General features: G+C 41.2%; 2 protein-coding genes across 2 annotated transcripts in view; one reads left to right on the forward strand and one right to left on the reverse strand.

The window, feature by feature from the left end:
• NCEH1 (neutral cholesterol ester hydrolase 1) overlaps positions 1 to 26219 on the reverse strand; it is a 59160-nt gene that overhangs the window by 30115 nt on the left and 2826 nt on the right. The window lies entirely within an intron of this gene.
• Positions 4773 to 26219, forward strand: part of ECT2 (epithelial cell transforming 2) — a 122575-nt gene continuing 101128 nt past the window's right edge. The window contains exons 1-3 of the mRNA XM_040480771.1: positions 4773 to 4886; positions 6270 to 6396; positions 14375 to 14452. The gene's annotated coding sequence lies outside the window, so the exon portion shown is untranslated. The remainder of the gene's footprint in view (positions 4887 to 6269; positions 6397 to 14374; positions 14453 to 26219) is intronic.

Genomic DNA, 26219 nt, shown 5'->3' on the forward strand with positions numbered 1-26219 from the left:
AGGGTGGGTGATGGGTATCGAGGAGGGCACCTTTTGGGATGAGCACTGGGTGTTGTATGGAAACCAATTTGACAATAAATTTCATATATATATATAAAAAAAAAAAAAGAAACCCCATCTTCAAGGCTTCTTTACAAGAAAAGGCTATGATGAATCAGTTTGCATTATCTCTGCCTTGAAATTCTTTGAACAAGGGCAGAAAGGGTTAAGGAAAAAGGACTGGGAAGAAAGAACACAGACTTTACATAGAGACAAGTCCTGGTTCTCTTGTTTATTAGCTATATGACCTGGGCAAGCTTCCTAAGTTCTCTGGGCCACAGTTGCCCAGATAAAAAGAGAGGGAAAGTACACATGAGGAGTAAATCCACATTACCTATTGTTGTCCCCTCTCTCTGGGGGTCCTGAATTGACAGAACCCCATCTGGCTAAGGACCCTTCCCACGCCTGACCTTCCTCCAAGTTTCTCTCATTTCTTTTAGTCAGCATTATTTTTATAAAAAACAAACAAAAAAAGGAAAGAAAAACAACTTCTGTCTCACAGAGTAGGCATGGACCAAAAGAGTTCAGTTTGGGGCCCTGTCGTACTCTCTCCATATACCCAAACACTGGAGAGAATTATTAAGCTAGCCTGTGAAGCACAAATATAATTATGAAAAACAGTAGGACTCTGATGAGATTACTTTATTACAAAATTTCAAATTGGTTTAGTGTCATATCCAAGGATTTCATTACAGGCTACAAAGCAAACCTGAGGAGAATCTCACTGCTGCTAAATTAGCGGGGTAATCTAGAACCGCAGGGTCTGACACCCTAGCCCTTTCGCCCTAAAACCTTCACTTTGTTCTCACACTCCCAGGGTGGAAATTCAGTCTGGGGGAGCACAGAAAAGGACAGGCTTGTCTCTTTCCAGTTCCTAAAACCTTTTGTTTCTTTTTTACTATGACACAGAAGGCAAACATTTCTTTAAAAAAACTTTTTCTTAATGTTTATTTTATTTCTGAGAGTGAGAGAGAGAGCGAGCACACAAGGTGGGAGGGGCAGAGAGAGAGGGAGACACAGAATCATCACAGAGCTGATAAGCTGTCAGCACAGAGCCGGATGAGGGGCTCAAACCCATGAACCGTGAGATCATGACCTGAGCCGAAGTTGGATGCTTAACCGACTGAGCCACACAGGCGCCCCAAGACAAACACCTCTACATCAGAAAAGCACTTGCTTAGCTCCAAAAGCCTCCTATATTCTCTCAGGGTATGTCAAGGGGAATAATAGCTCACATGTACTGATGTTTGCTCTCTGCCAGTCTCTGTTCTCAGTGTGGGGGAGTCTTGGACCAAGTGTGGGTCCTGTCAGTCACCCAAGGTCACACAGGCAAGAAGTGGTGAGCTGAATTTGAACTCGACATTCCGATTCCAGAACTCTTAACCTCCAGAACTTCCAAAGGACACTCATGAGTCAATGTGGTTTGCAACCCACATCATAAAACCATAAGATTTTACATCTGGAGTGAATATTTAGCCTCCCCTAAAACACAAAAGGAAACTAATCTCAGGGTCAGCTGCTCTAGCATAGTCTGGCCTTGACACTTGGGCTGAAGAGACACCCCCGTCTTCCCCTTTCCTCTTCCAGCTCTCCCTTGCCGGCACATTTCTCTCGTGACACCTCTTTCTAGCTCACTCTTCTTTGCCTTCCAAACACATGCTTGTGACAGTTGAAAGGAGACTTTAAAAACTTACTTTGAGTTCTTTTTCAGTCACATTTCTGTTATCTCTAACAGCAATAACTAACTGTGAACTCCTTGGGAGAAGGTCTGAGTCCTGGGGATCTAATTTCTTTTTGCCAGTGCCTCATGTACAGCTGGTCATAAACAAATGTGCTTCCTGAGGCTACTCATGCTGCTAAAAGCCTCCCTTGACTGCCAGGACAAGAGGCATTTGTTTTCATTGGAGTGTTCCAAATAGCAGCTGACTAAAGGCAACAGAAAAGAATTAAACTTGGAAACAAAACCTCCCAGACTCCCTTCTGCTGTATGGCAATCCAGGGCTTGCCCACTCACACCCCTTGCTTGACTTCACAAGGGTGTTGCACAGGACACCCCAGAAGCTGGGGTCATCTTCTGCTTTATGGAAAATGCGGCCAGCAGCACATTAGATGTGACCTTTGAAAACGGGTTCTTAAATGGCATGTAAATCCAAAAGATAAGGCAAATGATTTTTATAGGTATCTACAGACGTCTGAAGGGTCAGATTCAGATGGTCATTATAATAAATTAAGACTCCTTTGTGCACAGAGTGTGATTGTAACAAATTAATGCATGCTATGTGAAATATTTAAATTATAAAAATTATAATACTCTTTTGTACAACGCTTTACAGCTTAGAGCCGCTTGCACTTTCACCACTTTGATCTCACGAGGACCTGTGAAGTAGGAAGAGCAGGTATTGCGCTCATTTTATGCTCATTTGAGGCTGAAAGAAGTTAAAAGCCTTCACCAGGATTATAAAGCTCAAGAAAGCAAGTACTAGAACCCAAACGCCCAACTGACTGACCCATCATTCTCAGAGTTATGACTCAGAGCTCAGACAAAAATCAGTAACCAAGCCACTACAGAGCCTCTCACACCACACAAGTTTTGAACACTTAAGAGTGAAAGGTTTAAAAGCAGGGTGGGGAAGGGAAGTAGGTCAGGAAAAGTATCCCAAACTCTACTCCGCCAGAGGCATTCTTGCCAGCAGATCTGCCAGGCTGGTTCACGGTCAACGTAAACAGTACCTAAGAAAACTAACAACAGTACAAAGCTTTAATAGCAACTGGAATTTCTACACCCAGCAGTTTCAAGTTAAGGTAGTTCGGTCCCTCCTTGGCCCATGTGTCCCAGAGGCTCAAGAAGGCAGGCACAGGCCACTGTGATAGAATGTGGAGTCCCTAAAAATGGAGGTTTCACATCTACCCCAGGAGAAGCCTCTCACTTTAACACTCAGGAAACAGGAAAAATTTACTACTCCTTACACACAGTCAGTCAAGATCCACAATCACAAATGTATTGAATATTTAAAATATTAAGTTAAAATAAAAATATCTATACAGCAGATAACTATATTGCCCTCCCGAGGTGAATTTATAGGTTAGATATCCTATTACAAGGAAAAGGCTATGGATCTATTTTTCATCTACTTGTTCAGCAAACATTTGAATGTTTACTGTGTTCCAGACACCAAGACTGGTAGGGAGATGAGGGGAAATACGAAGGTAGGCTCCATCTTTAAGAAGCTGACGGTGTATAAGGTGGATATATACAGTGCAATGCAATAGTGTGATAAATACCAGAGATACAGACACAGAGAAAGAAGTAACAATTTCCACCCAGAGGAGTCTGCAATGGGTTTGCAGCGTGGGAGACATTTGGGCTGTGTCTTTAAGAACAAATAATAACTTGCCAGGAGAAAAGGGGGAAGAACATTCCACCCAGTGGAATAATAATAGAACACACAAAGGTGAGGAAGAGAAAGGCTTATTGGAAAGTTGGGATGGACTACTGTCCTGTGGTCCTGAGAAGAACAGGGTTGGCCCTGTATTTTAAAATACCAAAATAGTCTTAATTCGATGAGTTTGCATCTGGTCTTTATGATACTTTTAAAGAACATCTGTTCCCCCCACCCTTACCCTATCCCCAGGACGAAACCCAGGGAAGCCAAAGTATGGCTCCACTTAGAGAGATAGCTCCCAACTGAAGAGACAAAAAGGAATTTGGTTCACCAATAGATTAGCAAATTATTGTTTTTTTAAAATTTACCTGTTTTTAAGAGGTTTTTAAGAACTAGTTCTTTTATCTCTTAACTCTATTATTGCCATTAAATAATCATAGAAGCTGTCCAGTCCAAGGCTTCAAAGGGTGGTCCATACTCAACTCTCCCTATTAAATTAGTGTCTCTGGGGGTGGGCCTTAGGAATCTCCCCAGGTAGTTCTTTTCCATGTTAAAGTTGGGAAATGCAGGCCTAGCTCAAAGTGTAAAACAGTGTTTCATTAGACAGGTTTTGTCTCAGGTCTTTTTGTTTTGTGTTTAATGTCACCTCTACGCCCAACGTGGCACTTGAATCCACGACCCTGAGATCAAGAGTCATATGCTCTACGGACTGGGCCAGCCAGGTGCCCTTTCAGCCAGGTGCCCCTAGACAGTTTTATTGTTACTGATTTTCTTTGCAACAGTAACGGGTGAACAAGTTTGAGACAAGGTTGCTAAGATCAGGGCTTGCGGTGACAAGGCACCATTAGGTTTGAAGGAGCACTGCTGGCCTCAAGATCGACTTGTCCCTTTTATCCTTCGAGACACCTCCACTGTGAAGTCCCCCTCCCACACCCCCAACACCCACCCCAGCGGCCCCTGCTCGCGGAGAACAAAGCTCTTTCCTCCCGGGCAGGCCAGGCGCTCTGTGCGACGACACCGCTTGAACGCATCTCCACTGCCGCACCTGTCCTTTCTCCGAGCGAGGTTTGCCCTGCGTCTGTCTCCCCCGTGAACTCTGAGCGCAGAAACCGGGTGGGGCCCTCCGCGCACACGAGCGCCCAGGCGGGCGGGGCGCGCAGTGGCTGCGCACCGAGGAACGCTGCGGAGAGGGCGTGAGGTCGCCTGAAGGCCGCGGGGACAGGGGGCAGGGGAGGCGTCTACTTCCTACCAGCCTGGCTGACTCACAGCCACAGCAGCCGGCCGGGTTTGGTGCAGGCGCTGAGTCACAGGCCCACCCCACCCAGTTCCCGCCGTCTCGTCCGCCGGCCCCTCGCCCCGCCCCCAGCGGCTGGGAGGCCAGTGCCCCCTTCACCTCTAACCCTCATCCTACAACGTGGCAGACCCAGGGAGCAGGAACCTCCGGAGCCCCGCCAGGAGGCGGAGGTAATGAGGGAAGGAGGCGCTGACAGGGCAGTGGTCACTTGTCAGAGGAGCCCAGGCCCCGGCAGAAGAGTGCACCCAAGTCTAAAGTGCCTTTAGGGTGAGCCGGCCGCGCTCTGAAATGCCCAGTCCTTGCCCTCAAAGCTGCAGAAGCGGCGTGATCCGAAAGAGGTCAGTTAATCAGGAATTTCAGATTCTGGGAAAGAAGTCCAATGACCTCTCTAAGATCTTGTCAAAATCCATGAGCTCACCAAGGAGGGATACGCGTGGACCTTACAGGCTGAGGACCTGACAAGGTGGGAGCGGGAGGAGAAAGAGGAAGAAGATAAGGTGGAGTCTAATGACGAGGGTCTATCTCTGAAATGTCAAATAATGACACTCTGAAGTGTCTCAAGATGCAGAGAAATAGGAGGGGACAGAAATGGAGGAGAAAGAAAATGAAAGAAAAGAAACACTAAAATAGTTTAAAGTATTGTTGAACTTCAAAGTAACAATAATATGACAATGTGATATAAACAATAAATATGATAATAAAATAACAATGTGAACCTATTCATACATTCCTAACTCATGTTAAAGGTGAACAATCAGATCCTGGCCAGCCCCTTGGTTTCAAATTTGACTTTCATTTTGTTTGTTTGTGTTTTTTTTTATTATTATTATTTTTTTATGTTTTTATTTATTTTTGAGACAGAGAGAGACAGAACATGAGCAGGGAAGGGGCAGAGAGAGAGACACACACAGAATCGGAAACAGGCTCCAGGCTCTGAGCGGTCAGCACAGAGCCCGATGCGGGGCTCGAACTCACAGACTGTGAGATCATGACCTGAGCCGAAGTCGGACGCTCAACCGACTGAGCCACCCAGGCGCCCCTGTTTGTTTTTGTTTTTAAAGTTTATATGTTTATTTTGAGAGAGAGAGAGAGCATGAGAGGGGTAGGGAGAGAGAGAATTCCAAGCAGGCTCCACATTGTCAGCACAGAGCCCGACACAGGGCTCAATCTCACATAGCAGGAGATCATGACCTGTGCTGAAATCAAGAGTTGAACACTCAACTGACTGAGCTGCCCAGGCACCCCTTGATTTTCATTCTGAACACAATATATCCAAAAGTGTTAAAGAAGGAGTTAAACTTGAGATGATTTTTTTCATGATCTCTTCTAGGAGTATTGGAAATTAGGGTTTATAAAGGTTATCAAGTAGGTATGAAGTGAAGAATTTCATTTTGAAATGCTTTTCCTGTGCTATCACACTACACATGGAATACCCAAGCCCAAACTGAGTAGGTCCTAAGTGCTTAATTTTTTCAGCTCCTTTAGCCCTGAAATTTCCTAGTGCAGACAAAGCATAACTCAAGAAAAACGCTCTTCTTTTTTTTGTATTCCAGAGATCGTCAACTTTACACTGCAGAAGAGAGAAGGCCTGTGTTGGCGATCAGGACACTACCGTTAATGAGGCCAGGAAAACCACCGATCCAAGAGTGTGCCCCCGTCTCCAGCTCAGAAGTGGAAAAGGTTTGTTTGCATTAGTTGTGCCTTCGTTATTTTCCTATGTAAATATAAAATGGTGCATGATCACATTATGCTTGAGGATAGACTGGCAGATAGCAGTTAAGGATTTTCAGGAAAAACATATTTAATTCAAAGCCCCTAGCTTTGGGAAACCTGGGTGGCTCAGTCGGTTAAGTGTCCAACTCTTGGTTTCAGCTCAGGATCTCACAGTTTATGGGTTCAAGCCATCAGGCTCTGTGCTGACAGCAAGGGGCCTGCTTGGAGTTCTCTCTTGCTCTCTCTCTGCCCCTCCCCCACTTGGTCTCTCTTCTCTCTCTCTCTCTCTCTCTCTCAAAATAAATAAACATTAAAAAAATTTAAGGGCGCCTGGGTAGCTCAGTCGGTTAAGCATCCGACTTCGGCTCAGGTCATGATCTCGTGGTTTGTGAGTTTGAGCCCCATGTCGGGCTCTGTGCTGACAGCTCAGAGCCTGGAGCCTGCTTTGGATTCTGTGTCTCACTTTCTCTCTGTCCCTCCCCTGTTCACGCTCTGTCTCTCTCTGTCTCAAAAATAAATAAAACATTAAAAAATTTTTTTAATAAAAAAAATTTTTTAATTTAAAAAAATCAACAAAAGTTTAAAAAAATAAAAAAAGACTCTTAGTTTCTTTTGTGGGTTTGAATTGTATGCAACCAGCAATTTGCAAAGAAACATAAGTATAGGGGTTATTTACCACTGTGGTGTTAACAAGACTTTGTATTATCAAACATTTTCCTTCTCTCATGCAGTGTATTGGATAAATAAGGTGCCTAACGTATTTTCTTTCTGGTAAAGCTGTGCTGAAAGTTACCGTTTCATCATTTTTTCATAACTTAAAATGAATAGAATAATTAAATAAAAATGAATGAAGAAGTTAATATTTGTGCAGGCGACAGTTCTTTGTCTGAAGCCATGTATGCAACCACACAAATCATGAGGATGCATTTGTTCACTGCTTCATATCACTGCCTGGCACACAGTGCGTATACAACAAACACTTGTGGAATGAATGAGTGTCCAAAATCACACTTAGAAGTATGTATTTAATGGTTGAAATGCTTGAAAAAGTGCTCTCCATACATTGGAAACTACTTACTGAGACATGCGTTACTGGATCTCCTAAGATTACTAAAACTAGTTTTACCAAGAACATCAAATCTAGAAAATGTCAGAAGACTGCAAACAAAATTGGAAACGGAGCACCAAAGTGTGATTATTCAGGTACTCTATTAACCAGAACAAAACAAAACAAACAAACAAAAAACTATAAATCTGGGAAAGCCAATCAAATAAATCAACTTCTTAGGACAATTAATGATAACTCAATCTAGTTCTGATGTCTGGTGGGTTTCATTGGAAAGTTAAGCCATGTTAACATAAGAAGTCAACCAAATACTGTCTAGTCTATGTGCAATTCTGTAGAGAAATCCCAGTAGTTGGAACTCAGTTTCACAGAGGACCATTAAAGATCCATCCCCCAGGAGCTTGTAAAGCACCTCTCTTGACCTAATTCTCTCTAATCTGGGTCTCAGCTCTCATTTGTTCATACATCTTTCCTCACCAAATCCCTTTCTGAAGGACTCAATCCTTACTAACTTATACGGGATACAAATAAAAGTGCAATTTTAAAACCTAAAGGGCCTACCTATATACTCTCTCTTTTTGGAAAACTGAGGAAATGGATGCCCAGAGAGATGGGGAGACAAACCCCCAACCATCCAGGTCAGTGGATTACCAGCTACAAGTTTTTTCACTACATCTCTATTGAAAAAAGTTCCAATTCACCTCAAAAAGTTTCTGAGACACTAACTTTTCTGTCTTCCCCTTCATAGCGAGATTGCGTAAGTCTACTTACTTTTGTTCGTTTAATGCCACCCTCCCACTTTATTGTTCCATCTGCCTCCTGAACGGAGATCAGGAGTATCCACGTTTCAACAGCATCTTCCTAAATCCTCATGATCGGCAATCTTTTCAGCTGTGTCCGTCGACCTGATCCTGAGCTGTCTTTGACATCTCTGGCTTTCTAGGGTTTTGCTGCCTTTTTACTCAGAATATTAGAATGTTGGGCTAACATTAGCTTTCCCCAAGCTGAGTTTTGTAAAACAGCAAGCAGCTTGAGGAGATAATTTGCACAGAGAACAAAGAATGAAGGGTTTGGTGATGCTGTGATTAAATAACCTGGGAAATGCAGCCATATTAATTCTTCTCTCAGAGATTCACAAGGCACAACACTTGTTAAGACCCTGACAAGTCTCGGAAGTGAGGGAAATTTACTTAACTCCGCTTACTCTTTAACCTCCTCACATCTATTAACATCCCTTAAAAGTAGTTTGGGACCACCTTACCTAGTCCAGTCCTATTTTATAAATCAAAACTTAAACTGAATTCGAATGATTTACAATCTCCTTCTATTTGGGGGCCAGAGCCAGGACTCCAATCCAGATCCGAGTCCCAAGCAGGGACTACTTTCTAAGTATTATTTCTCCTCTACTGGCTCCAATTCTGTCTGGTCTTCAGCATAACTAGTACCCAACCATTTGCCCTGGGATAGACCATAAATGTCACGCAGTGTTCCTATGCTTGATCTTACTTCGGCTTGATCCTGCATCTAACCAGACCAGAGGACTGTGCTGGGTCCTCAGTTAACCGACTTCTACGGAACACTAAACCCTGTAGAACTTAAGTCTTAAACTCATGTCTTCAGGGGCCAGAACAGCTAATGCAAATGAGTAAAGTAGGTTGTACTCTGTCAGGGGAGTGGTAGGCTTGTGGCAAACTGAAGAAATAAGGCCCCAAAGAAGGAAGAAGCTGTGCTGCCCCTAGGTGATTGTGGGATACGGAAAGTCTGGCCTAGTGTTGCCAGATGATCTGACGTTTCAAGGGAAGTAGGAAGCCCAGATTGTTGTGTGAAAGATCTTGAATGTTAGGTGTTGGCAATGAATCTAAAAATACTTAATATATAATGTGGACCAAAGATAACATATCTGCAGATCAGTCTGACTCTCAAGCTGCTGGACTAAAAGTCAGAACACGTTTTTTTCCACACAAATAAGATGCCTCATTGACAGTGTTCTACCCCCACACCTGGATAGTGATAACTAAAACCGAGACATAAAATTAGAAATATTTGATTTTGGGATTTTGTTTCTTTTGCATTTTAAATTGCAATGTTGCATACAAGCAGTTTAGAGAACAATGATAACGGACCCGGGAATTATGGACAATCTGAGAGCAATGATAATGGATATGGCAATTATGGAGAATCTGAATGGGATTTATGGGCTCTCTAAGGACTGCAGAGGCTGATGCACTTGTTTCTTTTTAAAATTTCTTTTCCCTTCAAAGCAAAAAATAAATAAATAAAATTTATTTTCCCTTCAAAGCATAAAGATTTCCTTATCCTTGATTTGAGTATAGTCTCCTTGTCAGAAGTAATTTAAGGTATCACTGCTTGGGGATTACAAAAGAAATAGGGGATAAAGATTCATTTTTCTGCGATAATAAACTGGGTTAAAGTTAGAAGACAAAAGGAAAATATGTTAAAGAGACCATAAAATAATATGATGTAGTGTAAGTATGAAAGAAAGTCCAAGCTGCCTAAGTACTGTCTCCTTCACTACCATCACCTCCAAGGATGCTGGGAGGTGGGCTATTTGTAACTGGGTGTTATAATGATAGGTGCCCAGTACTATGCTAAGGGTCACCGGTCCTTCTCCTTGAGGCTGACAGATGTGTTAAATGCTCGGAGGTACTCTGGATGTGCAGTGCCCTACAACACAAGCAGGGGTGGAGGTTGGCAATCCTCACAAACTGAAAACCAAAGCAATTTCTAGAGCAAGTAAATGACTTCACCCTTGCAAAGAAGCAGGAAGTTCATATGTATGATCCAACGTGGCTACCACTGACTAACGTATTTCTTTAAAACTGCTTCCAGAGACTTTCGCTCACTCCTTTATAGACTCTTAATAAACACAAGTCTTCTTTCCCTGAAGCTGAGTTAAAATACATTTATGTACTGTACTGAAAAAAAGATCCACGTGTAAGTAGAGCTGCGCAGTTCAAACCTGTGTTGCTCAGTGATCCACTGGACAACTGTCCGTGCTGGTAAGGAAACAGCACAACTGGCATTCTCTCACACTGCTATTAATCACGTACAGGAAAATAACTTGGAAATGGGAAATAAGGCCTGTAAAATATTTACACCCTTTGATATGGTAGTTCTAACTGGGGGCAATCACTCAAGGAAAAACCCTAAAAACAAAAAGATTATGTATTCAAATATGTTCACAGTAACATTATTTATAATAGCAAGTAACTAAATAGTCTAAATATCTGGTAACAGGGGAACAGTTAGGTTAAAACTGGCACCTGCTCTTTGATACATCCATTCCAAAGGGAAGGGAATATTATGCAGCAATAATGCGACAAACCCTTCTGGTAAATGATAAGTAAAATAAGCTGTGCATAAAACTGTATATACAGTGTGATAGCATCCAACAAAAGTAAGCCAACATATACACAAAAGGAGAGACTGAAAGGAAATATAACAAAAAGCGAGTGGTGGCTGTGTTAAGGTGAGACTGTAGTCAAGTTTTTCTACGTTCTGTGTTTTCCATAGCATAATTCTACACCTCTTATGGTATATAAAAAATAATTCAGTCCTGTAATTTGTTCAAGGAATTATGCTTCTATGGGAAAAAATTTTTAAAGCAGCTGTAACAGCTAGGGATTATACAGCTTAAAGAACATTCTCCATCTCCTGATATCCACCTACTGTACAAACATACCTTTTCTCTACTCCTATTACTACATACTACTTCCCTGGACACACTTTCGCAGGTACAACGTATCTCGCCCATATACTATATATACCGTCCTCAAAGTTACAGAAGGCTAACCTGCAGGGTTCCATCTGCTATTGGAATTTCTCCCTCTTCCTCTCACAATCAAACTCCTGTTCATCCTTCAGTATGCATCTCAAATGCTGTCTCCTCTATGGCACCCTGCCCTACTCACTCCTCAGACACTCTTCCCTTTGAGCTCTCCAGTTCTTAGTTCAAGCTTCTACTTTTGATACCTGTGGAAATGGATAGTGATAATATAACATCTACCTCCTTCCCTTTTGTTCCCCTAGGACTGGTATACTGTCTGGTACAACACTAGTGCTCAATATAATTGTGAACAGATTAACATAGTGTAGATTATATTTCTCTTCATTGTTGCTTTTAAGTTCATGCTTTTTAATTTTTTTTTAACGTTTATTTATTTTTGAGACAGAGAGAGAGCATGAACAGGGGAGGGGCAGAGAGAGAGGGAGACACAGAATCCAAAGCAGGCTCCAGTCTCTGAGCTGTCAGCACAGAGCCCAAGACAGGGCTCGAACTCACGGACCGTGAGATCATGACCTGAGCCAAAGTCGGACGCTTAACTGACTGAGCCACCCAGGTGCCCCAAGTTCATGCTTTCTGAAAAGAGCAGGCAGCTTACCTGCCCCCTATCATTTTTCTACTTGGGCTCTTCATGGAGAGGAACAGGAATCTGGGAGAAAAGCAAGCACATTTTGGTGCTGATCCTACTGACGATGCCTTATTTGAGAAGTGAGGTATATAGGGAAAACTTCCTGTCAGGACATAGTTACCACACCTCTTTACAGTAAAAGCTATCATGGATTTGTTCAACAAATATGTGAGTGTTTACTTCGTGCCAGGTACTTTTACGAGTTGGGTGCATGGTGATGACACCCACAGACATGCTCCCTCCCCTCACAGAGCTTCCAGCTGGCCAGGAAGACACAATTACTTAGGAAGACAAATTACTTAGGAGTAATTAAACAGGGTGCTTGGGTGGCTCAGTTGGTTAAGCATCTGCCTTCAGCTCAGGTCATGATCTCATGGTCTGTGAGTTTGAGACTCATACCGAGCTGCATGCTGGCAGTAGAAGCTTGCTTAGGATTCTTGCTCTCTCCTCTCTCTCTGACCCTCTTCTGCTCATGCTTTCTCTCTCTCTCTCAAAATAAATAAACTTAAAAATTTTTAAAAAGGAAGTAATTAAACAGACAATTCCCATCCATTGACAGATGAATGGATGTGGTACATATACATACAATAGACTATTACTCAGCAATCAAAAAGAATGAAATCTTGGGGCACCTGGGTGGCTCAGGACGTTGAGTGTCTGACTTCAGCTCAGGTCATGAGCTCATGGTTTGTGGGTTCAAGCTCCAGCATCAGCCTCCATGCTGACAGCTCAGAGCCTGGAGCCTGCTTCAGATTCTGTGTCTCATTCTTTCTCTGCCCCTCTCCCACTTGTGCTCTGTCTCTCAAAAATAAATACATGTAAAAAAATTTTTTAGGGGGCGCCTGGGTAGCTCAGTCGGTTAAGCATCCAACTTCGGCTCAGGTCATGACCTCACGGTTCAGGAGTTCGAGCCCTGCATCAGGCTCTGTGCTGACAGCTCGGAGCCTGGAGCCTGCTTCGGATTCTGTGTCTCCTTCTCTCTCTGCCCCTCCCCAACTTGTGTTCTGTCTCTCTATGTCTCTCAAAAAAAATAAATAAATGTAAAAAAAGAATGAAATAAAAAAAAAAAAGAATGAAATCTTGCCATTTGCAACTATGTGGATGGAACTGGAGGGTATTATGCTAAGTGAAATTAGTCAGTCAGAGAAAGACAAATATCATATGACTTCACTCATATGAGGACTTTAAGATACAAAACAGATGAACATAAGGGAAGGGAAGCAAAAATAATATAAAAACAGGGAGGGGGACAAAACATAAGAGCCTCTTAAATATGGAGAACAGAGTTACTGGAGGGGTCGTGGGAGGGGGGCATGGGCTAAATGGGTAAGGGGCACTAAGGAATCTACTCCTGAAATCATTGTTGCACTATATGCTAATTTGGATGTAAATTTTTAAAAATAAACAAATACATAAATAAATAAAAGACAATTCCCAATAGCATATGTTCTGTGGAGGGAAAGAACAGGGTGGAGCAGGACAGGGAAATAGTGAAGGACAACAACTAGACTGGGTGGTTCAAGCAAGAGGTCCCTAAGCGTAGACCCACCCCCTTTGATGTGCGTGCAAGAAGCTTTTGTCTCAAGTAAGGCACCATAGCTGTCAACAACTGCAGTGTTTTAAACTTTAAACAAAGAATGACTTTTCTGAAGCAGTGCACTGGGGACACAACAAGGAAGACTGACTTAAAGAAGTTTTTGTTTAAGATGGAAAAACAAAAAACTACTAAATCCACATAACAGTAACAAACAATTTTTCAATCAAATTCTATATTTGGCTGCCCAAATTTAAAAGCTATTCTACAGGTTTGTCACAGAGAATATTTTTAGTAAGTAGTTTGAAGCTTTTCTCACTAAGCCATACTTATTCTTGAAAACTCACACTTTTGTTATATGTTTTCATAATTCTATTAGCTGACCTGGAGTTAGCATAATTAAAACAGTGGAATATATCTTAACACAAGACTGGGCCTAGTTCTACATAAATTACATAAATATTAAATTAAATTAAGTAGTTCTACATAAATTATAGAAGTTACATAAATATCTCCATCAAACTTCTTATATATACCTTACAGAGACTCCATAGAAGGAACCCCCTGTAGGTGCCATGCTATCTCACCTCAGAACTGTGCACCTGCTCTTTCCCTGCAATGCCCTTACTTCCCTCTGTCTGGTGTTGTTCTTCATATGCTTGCTTTCAGACTCATAAGTGGGTGGCAGGGGGAATGGCATAAAGACATTTAACCACTGACAACACCCAAATGAAAGTCCAACTTTTGAAGCAGTTAACGTTCTAGGATTTGCCCCCAAATATGCTTTTATGGAGTAGGGAAATCTTGTTGTTTTTAGAGTAACTGAAAATCACACCACTCAGCTTCCTTCTGTAGACATGACCAATAACAATGTTTCTGTTTTCATCCAAAATGTCTTCATTTAATTTGCAGAATTATGCCAATTTGGATTTGCTAGGTGAGGAAATGGAACTATCAAGTTATTGGTTTGGATCAGTAAGAGCTTCTAAGGTAAGCTAGCTAGCAGTAAGAGCTGCTAACTAAGGCTCAAATACAGCATATGGTGTGTCCTATAAAATACTGGCCCACTGTTCTTGACAAAAGTAGTGTGTGCATTTACATGGTATACTGTTAACCACAGAATTAATAGGCTTCAATCTACAAGGAGAAAGTTGAATATTCGTCTGATGTGAACCTCATTGTGAAGCAGATAGAAAAAGCTACTTTGTTCACTCATATGAGGACTTTAAGACACAGAACAGATGAACACAAGGGAAGGGAAGCAAAAATATAAAAACAGGGAGGGGGACAAAACATAAGAGACTCTTAAATATGGAGAACAAACAGAGGGTTACTGGAGGGGTTGTGGGAGGCGGGATGGGCTAAATGGGTAAGGGGCATTAAGGAATCTACTCCAGAAATCATTGTTGCACTACATGCTAACTAACTTGGGTGTAAATTAAAAATATATATAAATATATAATATATATATTTTTATTTATATATAATATATATATAAAATATATATATAATATATAAAATATATAAAATAATAAAAATTAAAAAAAAAAGAAAAAGCTACTTAGCCTATAAAAGTCCAAATTTTAAGATATGTTTCCACATAGATAAATTAACCAACATAAATTTAAAATTAGTTATTTGGGGAAATTAACCATTTTACTTTTCCCCCCTTTTAAAGTATTTTTTAATACAGGGCGCCTGGATGGCTCAGTCGGTTAAGCATCCAACTTTGGCTCAGGTCATGATCTCACAGTTCACAAGTTCAAGCTTTGCATCGGGCTCTGTACTGACAGCTCAGAGCCTAGAGCCTGCTTAGGGTTCTGAGCCTCCCTCTCTCTCTCTGCCCCTCCCCTACTCACTGTCTCTCTCAAAAAAATAAACATTAAAAAATTAAAAATTTTTTAAATACACATTTTAAAATGTACTAAATGGGGCACCTGCACGCAGTCAGTTGGGTGTCTGACTTTGGCTCAGGTCATGATCATGCGGTTCGTGAGTCTGAGCCCTGTGTCAGGCTCTGTGCTGACAGCTCAGGGACTGGAGACTGGAGACTGCTTCTGACTCTGTCTCCCTCTCTCTTTATATATATATAAATATATATAAGTGTATATATAATATACTATATATATAATAAAATATACTATATATAGGTATGTGTATATATACACACATACACATATATACACATATATATGCATATGCATATATATGTATATATATGCATATGTATATATGCATATATATGTATATATAGAGAGAGATTTAGTACCTCAGTAATATCCATTAGTAACCTCCATCTCAGGTCTTAATCACAAGCTGTAAAATTTATTTTGGCTACTTCCTGTCAGAAATGATAGCTCAATAGGATGAGCATCACCAATCAAAACATTAGTTTTGGCAGACATCCTTGAAATCATTCTAAAAAACAGGCTACAGGTTGAGACCCTGAAATGTAAACTCCACAGTTGCTTGGGAGTAGATTTTGTGGCTGATACTTTGAAGAGTCCACCAGGATGCAGGGTTGATGAACTCCATTCCATCCTCACGTCCCTCCATCTCTTAGGGAAATTCAACACATTTGACTACCCTTTCCTGGTACTGCTCTCTGCTGGTTTCTTTGACTCTACTTCCCCCCACCTCCCCCCACCCTCCGTATTCCTCTTTGTTCCCTGACTGCTCTGTCCCCTTTGTTAGTACCACATCTTCTCAGATCTAAAACTACTCTCTTCTCATCCAACGTCGTTTCCTTAGAGGATTCCATGTCTTCACGGGATTTCAATCACCTTTGACATGCCAAAAAATTTCTCAATATTCACATTTTCTTTTATATGATTACTTGCCACATATTTTTGGTATGTGATTGTAGCACTAGGAAGGCCAAGTGCTGTTTTTTTGTGAATTGCTATAAGTGCCCAATATATGGTTGTTAATGAATGATAGAAGCCATTGTGAATTTCTTCTGTTATGGTGGTCAGCTGAAGATACCTGCCTTTAATAACTTCAGAAGTCAAAGTCATCTTTTCCATAGGTATAGGCCAGATCTCTAGGCCCAATAGATGGCAATCATTTGAGCAAATCCAAAGCCCTCTGTTGAGAAAAATATCAGCCCTACTTGCAAGTACTTCACCATTTCACAGCATGGCAAGATGGTCCACCATTGGGACAGAATTCAAATAAAGGACTTTATTTTTTTTTTTTAATTTTTTTTTTCAACGTTTATTTATTTTTGGGACAGAGAGAGACAGAGCATGAACGGGGGAGGGGCAGAGAGAGAGGGAGACACAGAATCGGAAACAGGCTCCAGGCTCTGAGCCATCAGCCCAGAGCCTGATGCGGGGCTCGAACTCACGGACCGCGAGATCGTGACCTGAAGTTGGACGCTTAACCGACTGCGCCACCCAGGCGCCCCATAAAGGACTTTAATTTATACAACAAAATGTCATGTCACTAACTGTACCTTAGGTACCTGAAGTCTAAGGAACTCTTTCCAGGTGACATCATATTCTAAAATGAATTGATACCTTGACAAACTCCAGTGGAGATCTTTGCTATAAGACAGTGGAGGCCTAAGAGACATTCAATTTCTTTGGCTTTTAGAGCACTAACTCTAAAGCCAGAGTCCCTGAATTAGAGGTTTGGCTCTGGGTGTGTGACTTGGGCAAGATATTTAACCCCTCTGTGCCTCAGTTGCTTCATTTACAATATAGGAATAATAGTACTTATCTTACAGGATTGTTATAAAGATTGAGTTATTATGTATGTAAAATGTAGGAGTTAGCTATGATGATGAGGATTCATAGATCTACTCAGGTAGAACACCAGCAAACTAAGGCCATGGACTCCAATACTTTAACCATAAGAAGAAGTTTTTAGTTCTAGCTTTATACCAAGCACTGTGCCAAGAATTTTATATATGTAGTCACATCTAGTCCATATCAAGCTTTGAGGGAAGCACTATCATTATCCCACTTTTATAGATAAGAAAACTGAGTTCAAGTAACTTGCCCAACGCATTTCAAAACTAGTTAGTGCTAATGCCAGGATTTAAATCCAATAGCCAAAGCCAACAGAAGTTCAAGTTAAAAAGAGCTATACCTGTATAGAGCCAGTCTGCTAGTAAGAACAGCAACAGATTGACAAGAATAATGGTAAAAACAAAAGAATACAAAAGAGCATGTTACTGCTGGAGTATACTGTAGACAACTGTAGACAACTGTCAAAATCAGATCTGGACTACATAGATTTCTTATGTTAGGTACTGTTGCAAGTCCTTTACATATTAACTTATGTGTGATAATGATGACAAACAATAAAACTTTATACATATAACCTAAGGCAATCTTCATAACATCATTATGGGTTAAGTATCATGACCATTTACATGATCAAGAAACAAACTCCTAGGTTAAATATGTTAAATAGGTCACACAGCCAGTAGAGCTCAGAGTATGGATTTGAACACAGATCTCCCTGATTCTCAAATCACTTAAGCACTTAAGCACTATGAAAAATTTCCCCCAAATTTGGTAAACACACCATCAGTATCATGAAGTTTTTTGTAAAGAAGGAAGGATCTATAGTTAAGTTTGGGACTCACTATATATTTTCTCATTAAGATTCAAAACACATGTTAGTATGGCAGGGATTCTGAAATGTCTTACAATTAAAAAAGAAATCCAAGTTAACTCTATTTAACTCATCATTCCCCAGTTTATTTAACCATGGAACTTCTTCAGGTTAAATCCTCCAGGACTAAATTTTATTCATTCATTCATTCTTTCTTTATCTATGATGTTATTCTTAAGCAAACTCTATACCCAACATTGGGCTTGAACTCACAACCTTGAGGTCGAGAGTCACAAGTTCCTCTGACTGAGCCAGCCAGGCATCCCCAGGACTAAAATTGTAAATGCATAATACATAAAATCCTCCAGGACTAAAATTTGTAAACACATGATACATCCCTGTGTGATGCTTTCGTAATGTGGATCATACAACTAATACAAAGCATTTCAGAGTGCAGGGGATTGAAGGGGAGAAGACTGAACAATCATAATAGGAAGCTGTGGAATATAGTTGAAAGGGCTATGGAGCCTCCTCAGACCTGTTCACAGCCAGCCTCCCCCATCAGTTATTTAACTTTGCTATTGGTTGTATTTATAACTCAGTAAATAGATCCATTATTTTTTTTAATATTTGTTTGTTTGCTTGTTTGTTAGAGGGGAGGAGGGACTGAGAGAAAGGGAGAGAGAATCCCAAGCAAGCTCAGCACTCTCAGCACAGAGCGTGACATGGGGCTCAAACCCATGAACTATGAGATCATGACTTGAGCCAAAATTAAGAGTTGGAGGCTCAACCGACTGAGCCATCCAGGTGCCCCAAACAGATCCATTATTATACACATATCTGACAGTAATCTTTTCTATTAAAAGCAGATCATTTTCTACAAGCAGAATTGATTTGCCTTACTAAGAAAGTCAAGGAAGCAGGGATTATTGCTACTGTGGACTTGCTCCTCACTAAGAGGGAAGAACAATGCCATGAAATGAAAGGAACTGTAACCCTGGGACAGAACGAGGCATTAGAACTGAGGCATAAACTAGGAATAATGAGATAAACATCCTGCATTTTAGAAAAGCAGACTTCAGAACAAAGCAAAGGTAATTTGAGTCCCAGGGCAGGGATGATATTATGGGACAGGCAGTGCAGAGACGGTCAGTGAAATCAATTTTTCATGAAATATTTATCAATTATCCATTCAAGAGGAAAACGGAAAGGTAGAACGATATCAAATGAATGTGGGAATCCACCAGTGATCTTTTAAGGAGACAGCCTAAAGAGTTGTTAGAAACAAGCAGATAAATTCATTACAAATTCAAAAACAAGCATAAATCTGCAAAAATAGCATGAGGAAGTTAGAAACCCAGAAAACAGTGAGGCTTGCAAAAAAGAAAAAAAAATGTTGCAAAGGGCAACAAAAACCTGTTCTGGGGTAAGTTCAGGGTCATAGGCACATAAAAGCATTAAATCTGCCCTTTCGGACAAATGATGTCACAGAAGACTGAAAGAAAGCAGAACCAAGAATTCCTGTTTTTCTATAATGAATGATCTTCCAACCACAAACAAACGCTAAAACAGATAGGAAGGAAATTGTGTCTATGATAGCTGAGAAAGCCTAGAATATGGGGGGGAGCTTGTACATAAAGAGACAGCAACCTAAGGAAAGAAACATACAGGGGCCACACACACACACACAAATGCTAGCAGAGTGTAAAGGAATCTTAATCACCAAGAGAGATTAAGGCAGACTGGGGGAAAAGGTAAAGTTTCTAAAAGAGACAATTTCTGAGTAGGTGTTGAAAGATGAGTGGAATGTTAGCCAAAGTCTGCATGTGGGAGGGCATGAGAGGCAGAAGTAACAGGAAGAAAGTTGTCAGATACAAACATGCAGACTGTCATGGGAACAGGGAGACTGGATTCAGCAGTGTGGGACAGGCTGTGGCAGGCTCTATGTGCCCATTAAGGAATGTAGTACTTTTATTCTGCGACTATTGCAGGGGACAGGAGGCCAGGGGTGAGGGAAGGGATTGGGGGGGTGGTGGTGGTGGTGGTGAGATCCACTGGAGGGTTAACACTCAGATTTGAGCAGAACAGGGAGTCCAGGAATCATTCTACAACTTTGACTTGATTATGCTGAATGTTGACAAGCCAAATAAATGTAGACGGAGCATCTGTCCGGATTTGTCTGGGAATAATTCTGGTTCAAAACTGTTGTCCAAGCATGATTATTAATAGCAGCCTCTAGCACTCTCAAAAATGTCCTGGTTTTGACAATAAGTTATAGGATTACCTAGATATATGTAACTTGGGGACTATCTGTGTTTAATAGCAATAATAGTAAACTTGTATTTAAATAGCTACAAAGTGCAGAGAGGAGAGTTTCCCAACAGGTGTGACACAAATGGATTACAGGTGGACCATGGGCCATGCAACATTGATATTTAAGTGTTTCATAGAAGTAAAAACGCAAAACCATTTTTCATAGCCATTCAAAATTTATCAGAGTTCATATTCTGCTTGAGAATAATTTTTAAATTTCTTATATAAATCTTTTGAGTTCTAGCATTCAAGCCCATACAGACCGATTTCCTCCTTATTCCCCCCAGTTTCCTCTGGAATACTTCTACAAACATAATCAAGTCTAGGGCATGAGAACAAGATTGGGAGACACTACTGTAGATTAATTTAACTGTGGGAGTTCAAAAAAAGGTCAGGATACAGTCAACTAGCATCAAGTTATCACGAGCATTCCCACAGGTAGGTGTTGGTCACAGAGACAGAACCAGAGGCAAAAAGGAGAAATCCATCACAGAGGACTTTGTTTTCAGGTCAGCCTGGCTCAGCTGGGAGAGTGTCAAAATAGGAGCCCAGGACATGTGACTCCAGTCTCTGTTGAACTAATCATGTGCTCTTGGGGATGTCACTGACCCTTTCTGAGCCTCAGTTTCCTCACTTGATAAGTGGAAGTAATTCATGCCAGCCAGTTACTTATTATAAAAATAAAATGAAGGGTGAGGCACCTGTGCTGGTTCAGTGGGTAGAACATGTGACTCTTGATCTTGGGGCTGTGAGTTCAAACCCCATACTGAGCATAGACCCTACTTTAGAAAAAAAAACAAAACAAAACTTAAAATATAGATTTTGAAGGCAAAAATGAGATAGGTGGAACCTTTATAAAATCTAGACTGCTGGGGCACCTGGGTGGCTCGGCCAGTTAAGCATCCAACTTCAGCTCAGGTCATGATCTTGTAGATCGTGGGTTCAAGCCCTGTGTCGGGTTCTGTGCTGACAGCTCAGAGCCCAGAGCCTGCCTCAGATTCTCTGTCTCCATCTCTCTCTGCCCACCCGCACCCCATTCTCTTGCTCTCAAAAATAAATCAACATTAAAAAAATTTAAAAATAAAAAAATCTAGGCTGCTATATAAATGTAAAATAATGAAAAATTATGTTCATCAGGATCTCATTTCTCTTAGGCCTGGCTTCCTCTTCCTATGTTGTCACTGGTGTTCCCTTCGGGTGTCCCCAGAAGGATCACACAATCTTACTCTCACCCTATGCACATCCTTTCCCACTAGTTCCACTACCACCCATTCACCAACCGCTCCCAAAGGTGTATCTCCAGCCCAGCTCTCTCTCCCTCCTGGGCTCTGGTCTTGTTGCTGTAAGCTATTCGTGAAAAGCTGTCATTGGACTAGTCCCATGGACACCTCAAAACAAGGTCCAACATCTATTATCTTCACTTTCAGATCTGCTCCTTCCCCTAAATCAGGATCATCACCACCATTCACCCAAGTTCTCTAGAGTCTGTGCCAGGAGCTACCTTTGGCTCCTTTCTCTCCTTTACCCCATACAATCCCTTCATCAGCAAATCTGGTTCAGCTGCACTGCCAGCCAGCCTGGCTTTATTAGTTCAGGCTCCCACCTCTCACCTGGATTGCTTTCTAAGTGGACTGTCTCCTTCACCTGCTTCCTTAAACTCCAGTGTCTCTACACTGCTACTGAGAAAAGACTGTTCTAGAACACGGGCTTGATTATGGGGTTTCCCTGTGAAAAACCTTTCAGTGGCTCCTTGCTTGGCCCACAGAGCCCTTCATTATCTGGCCTGTGCTTCCTTCCAGCCTTACCACTCTGAGGTCTAAGCAACTTTTAGTTCCTTGGCTCTATCATCCTCTTCCACCGGAATGTCCCTTCTGACTGGAATGCCCCTTCTTTCTCCCTCCTGTTCTCCTACCCCACCTCCTTCACTAAGGTCCTGTAGAAAGGCAAGCTCATACAATGGTTAAATTCTAGAGTTCAGAGTGAGACAGGCAGGAGTGGAATCGTGATTCTACCTCTCATAAATTGTGTCAGCTTGAGCAATTTTCTTTGCATTTCAGTTTCCTCCTTTGTAAGATAAGGAAAATAAGAACACCCACCTCAAAGAATCCTAGCATGGACTAAATGAATTGCATGCCAAGCACATAGCACAGTATCTGGCACAGGGTGAATGTTCACTATATGCTTAATAGAGGTTACTGTATATTTTTACTGTAAACACTTAACCTTGATGACTCAGATTAGATGCCCGTGTGAAAGGGTAACAATCCTCAATGCCCGATGACCGGGTGCATATTACAGGTCCTTTCTAAGGCTCTTGCAGCAACCCATAAAGCCTCTGTCAGAAGTCTGTCATTCAAGTGCTACTCTGTAACTGTCCATAGGCTTATCTCCCCTTCACCCCTTGGAAACTCCTCAAGATCAGGCATGTGTCTTTCATTTTTGTTTTGCCAGTTGGTGTTTGGTCAATTTTTCTTATATGAGTGATGACTTCCAAATGGTAGTATTTTAAGTTTATTTTGGAATACTGAAAGGTAGATTGTGAAAATTTCATAATATGACACAAATTAGTTAGAATATAGCTGGGTTTGCCACTTGGAAATTCAATTACATTTCTTAATTCTTTATAAACATAAAATGGAGAAAATAAGTAATACACATTTCCCACATCAGTTCATTTGGCAATAATATATACTCATTATTTTAAAAGATGTAATTGTGTATTAACAGACTGGTTAAGGGGAGCCTGGGTGGCTCAGTCAGTTGAGTGTCTGACTTTGGTTCATGTTGTAATCCCAAGGTTCAGGAGTTTGAGCCCCAGATCAGGCTCCATGCTGTTAGCGTGTGGAACCCGAACCCTCTTCGATCCTCTGTCCCCCTCTCTCTACACCTCCCCTGCTCACGCACTCTCTCTCTCTCTCAAAAACAAACATTAAAAAAAAAAAAAAACATACTGGTTAAGAACGGTTACTGCACTTCCACACCTCACAAAAATGTCTTTAGATCAAGCTCAAGCCACATGTTAGAAACAGAAGGTCCCACTAAAATACAATAACATTCCTGTGCTCAGGGCTATATTTGTAGGGTTCTCAGAAAAATAACAAGGAAAACTGTAAATTAGGCATTATCTAACAAACCTGGTATCTGAGTCAATCTGACCTTAATGTTTGATTGGATCCATCAGAAGGTGTCGCCTATGTAGCCCGACTCAGATTGCTCACCTGTCAGGATTAATACCGATTAAATATTGCCCCTAAAGCTATTTAGAGCCTTTCTGCTGCCATGTGTTTACAAAAATTCCATCAAGTCAACTAAAAACTATTGAGCTTGGTGAAATCTCTAATTTACATGAATAAATATGTATCACAACAAGTCTAGAAAATGGCAGGCAAAACTTAAATATTTACAATGTTCTCACATTAAATTTACCAGCCATTAGTAAAAGTCCCAGTTCATGAATGGTTATGAAAAAGGTTAACAAGTTGGAGTTCTTCACGGCGTGACAGTGCAGCTGTCATTTAAACCACCCTCACACAGCCTGAAGGCACATGCATCATGCACAGAACATCCAGGAGGAGACATGTTGCATTTTGATGTTTGGGGGCATTTTACAAGATGAAAAACCTTGCTCAACTTGTTCGAAAGCACTGACATCCATAAGAAATAGGGGGAACATTCAGCAAATATGCCAATTTCAACAATCTTTTACATTATGTCATCAAAAAGATACACAGAACTAGTAAGCTGGGAGATGATCAAGGTAAGCCAAGCCACGCCCCTGCTCTGTACTCCCTTAAGATTCCTTATTGCCTTTGGCCCCTCCTCTAAACAGCGTATAACCCCTCCCTCCTATGAGCTTCTGGAACTGTGCCTCTTCAGTAATGCCTATCAGCTCTTACCTTTTTAATACCTGTATAGTAACATGTCTTCTCCATTCCACCAGGCTGTAGGTTCTTTTAGGTCATTTTGGCATCTCCCTAACACCTCACATAGTGGTCTTTTGATCTGTGTCACATCTAATTGAGCATGAAGCATGGCACTGTGACAGCTCTGTCAGGGGATCCAGGACGCTTCTTGTCAAGAAATCTGATGTTCTTATAGAACAATTACTAAAATATTAATCACATTGGCATTGTGTACACATCAATTCCACTTTAGAAGTAGGAAATCTACAAAATGTTTTTTAAATCGTTTATTACTACATGTTCATTGTAGAAAAACTAGAATATACAGATATGAAAATTGAAGCTCTAACCTATGGCCTAGAAAAAAATTACATTTTAAATTAGATCCTTCTACTTTTTCTCTAAGTATAGATAGACAAATAGATATACATAACTATGGGTTTTGGGATATAAATATTTTAAGCGGGATAATGGCATGCATATATGCTGTTTCGTTGCGTTTTCCCACTTAACATACAGTACAAATCTTCTGTAAGTCATTAAACATTATTTTATAACCTAAAGGTTTTGAATGTATAGTATTCCAAATTATGTGTACCATAAGTATGTAATCTCTAATATTACTTGCTTTCATTCTTTTAAATAATGCTGCAAAAAAAAAAGGAAGAAAGAAACCTAGGTTGCTGAATGTTCCCCCATATTTCTCATAAAACAGCAGTACTTTTTGACTAGTTGAGCAAGGTTCTTGACTCTGTAAAATGTTTCCATCTCCACAGCTATAGCCTTGCCTATATCACTGAGTACTTAAATTCATACTGGGGCACCCACCGGGTGGCTCAGTTGGTTGAACATCCAACTCTTGACCTTGGCTCAGGTCATAATCTCCCAGTTCATGAGATTGAGCCCCAAGTCCAGCTGCGCTGACAGCATGGAGGCTGCTTGGGATTTGGTCTCTCGCCCTCTCTCTCTGTCAATCCCCCATGTACTCCCGTGTGCGCAGACTTCCCCTCTCTTTAAATAAAGAAATAAAATATAAAAAATAAATTATTACTGAGGGATTGTTGGGTCAAAGAATAAACACGCTTCTACTGCTTTCAATGAATATTGCCAAACTCAGCAGTGTGAACTTCTCAGGATCTTCACCTGTGTTGGGATTACTATTTTAAAAAAATCTTTCCTTGCACAGCATTCTGAGATCAGCCTCCAGAACCTGCCCAACTCCCTACTTTTGTCCCTCTAGTCTCTGGCTGACCAATCTTCATCTACACCTCTCTCTCCTCTGCCTTTCCCAGACCTTTTTTGTGTGCTGTTCTGCTCACATCTTATGAAGGCTTTGCTATAACCCTGAAATTTGCCTAGCTAGTATTTTATCCCCTTTAGATTCTTACAGCCAAAGTGTCAACCAACTAATCTGATAAGCTCATCCATGCTAATGTAAAAGGGCCCATCCCCAGCAACATGTGTTCAGTTTAAGGAATACATATTGCCTACATCTGTAATGCATTTTATTTACCTTAAAGAGCATTGTTCTCAAATTTTACTGCATATTGAAATCACCTGGGGAGCTTTTAAAACTGATGCCTGGAATTTACCTCCGAGTAAATCTGGTATAGGCATAGGATAGGACTTAAGCATCAGGATTTTTAAAAACAAATTTTAATGTTTATTTATTCTTGAGAGAGAGAGAGAGAGAGAGAGAGAGAGCACATGAGTGAGCAGGCAAGTGGTGGGGCGGGGGGAAGGTCAGAGAGAGAGGGAGACAGAATCTGAAGCAGGCTTCAAGCTGTCAGCCCAAAGCTCAACGCGGGGCGTGGGGCTCAAACTCACAAACCAGGAGATCATGACCTGAGCTGAAGTCGGAAGCTTAACCAACTGAGCCACCCAGGTGCCCCCAAGCATCACGATTTTTAAAGCTCCCTAGGTGATGCTAATGCAGCATCTGTGTTTGAGAGGACTTTAGAGAAAGATCTCCAGTA

Source organism: Herpailurus yagouaroundi, unplaced genomic scaffold (assembly GCF_014898765.1).
Source record: "Herpailurus yagouaroundi ecotype Mexico unplaced genomic scaffold, PumYag 159, whole genome shotgun sequence".
Taxonomy (NCBI): Eukaryota; Metazoa; Chordata; class Mammalia; order Carnivora; family Felidae; genus Herpailurus; species Herpailurus yagouaroundi.